Genomic DNA, 2,227 nt, shown 5'->3' with positions numbered 1-2,227 from the left:
CTCTCTCTCTCTCTCTCTCTCTCTCTCTCTCTCTCTCTCTCTCTCTCTCTCTCTCTCTCTCTCTCTCTCTCTCTCTCTCTCTCTCTCTCTCTCTCTCTCTCTCTCTCTCTCTCTCTCTCTCTCTCTCTCTCTCTCTCTCTCTCTCTCTCTCTCTCTCTCTCTCTCTCTCTCTCTCTCTCTCTCTCTCGCTCTCTCTCTCTCTCTCTCTCTCTCTCTCTCTCTCTCTCTCTCTCTCTCTCTCTCTCTCTCTCTCTCTCTCTCTCTCTCTCTCTCTCTCTCTCTCTCTCTCTCTCTCTCTCTTTCTCTCTTTCACTCTCTCTCTCTCAATCACACACACTAATGCATTCATATGTACGTACATACTTATGTATATATGTATCTACATATCAATTCATATATGTACAGTATATATGCGTGTATGTACGTATATGTTAGGGCATTGAATGTATTTTGATATGTAGGTATCTATATATGTGTGTATATGTAAACAATAAATGCTTCAGAACTTGCGAATTGTTCTTCGTATGACTGATGTATTGAATAAAAAGGACATACTAGAAAAAGAGTATATATTTCTAGAGTAATGACGTACCTAATGGATAGTGTGAAGAAGGATCTAGACCATATGCTAGAGAATCTACTTCTACCCATTCATATACTGCAGTAGATGTTACTACATCTATCATTACCCCATCTAGTAACCACTTACTACTCCTTCTCTCCTTATCACCCAATCATCTGCCTCTTCAAGAGAAGGCGACCAATCAACCAATCATTGATGCGGTGATGTGAATGAGGCTGTCAGAGCGTTGGGTCGTTTGGGAACGATGGCGAAGACAATGACCTACGAGGTGGTTTGGTTGAATGCTGAGAAGCTCTCAGTATATCACTTTGTTCCTTCAGTACAGTGGAGATAAGAGTTATCTTAATGGTTCTCCAGGTAGTAGAGAGCGAGCTGGGTTGTAAATAAACTTATTTACAGGCATGGTCTCTCCACCGAGGCGTCGGGTTGTTAGGTGAGTGCCTGTCGCGCATTCCGGTGAGTGGATTTGTACTTGTTTAAAGCGTTGGACGTGGATCCAGATGAGATGGTGTCGGGGTAGACTGGAATGAGTAAAGTTTATAACTTGAGGTCATAAGTCACAGAGATAAATCTTTCACTTAGAATGAGCTAATGTGTGTTTCTTTGATGTTCTTAGTCTTGATTGTATATGTATACACATGTACTCGTGCGTGCGCTCATACACACACACACACACACACACACACACACACACACACACACACACACACACACACACACACACACACACACACACACACACACACACACACACACACACACACACACACACACACACACACACACACACACACACACACGCTCTTGCGCGCGCGCGCACAGCATACATTCACACGCATACTTATATAAATTAAATACGTAGAAACACACATACACACACACACACACACACACACACACACACACACACACACACACACACACACACACACACACACACACACACACACACACACACATACACACAAGCACACACACACACATACACACACACACACACACACACACACACACACACACACACACACACACACACACACACACACACACACACACACACATACACACGCTCGCGCGCGTACACACAACATACATTCACACGTATACTTACCCAAATGTAATACATAGGAACATACACACACACACACACACACACACACACACACACACACACACACACACACACACACACACACACACACACACACACACACACATACACACACACACACACGCGCGCGTTTTTTAAGATGATATGATTTTGTATACTGTTTTTGTCCTCAGCCACACAGGTGAATAAAATAATCTTACGATAACTAGAATAAAATGAATAAGTGCCTACATATACTAAAATTGTAACTGAAGACATACAATATTTTTTCGTTTCTACATAAATATGTAAATATGTTAGAAAAAATAAACAAGGGAATAGGTTAATTTTTCTTTCTTTTTTGCCATATATATCCGACATTATGTTTCTCTAGTTCATTTCACATCATCATTTTGCTTACTAGAAAATTGTGCTTAGAGTCTATAGTTCCAATGATCATTGAAAAATATTATTACCTTGGGCCAATAAATGCTTATAGATGCAATGTTGAATTGAACAACAATGCTTTTATTACTAAGTCTATCTGATCAGTA

The sequence above is a fragment of the Oratosquilla oratoria genome, chromosome 1 (assembly GCF_046742065.1).
Source record: "Oratosquilla oratoria isolate Oo_2021 chromosome 1, ASM4674206v1, whole genome shotgun sequence".
Lineage (NCBI taxonomy): Eukaryota > Metazoa > Arthropoda > Malacostraca > Stomatopoda > Squillidae > Oratosquilla > Oratosquilla oratoria.
Note: the sequence above shows the minus strand (reverse complement) of the source record.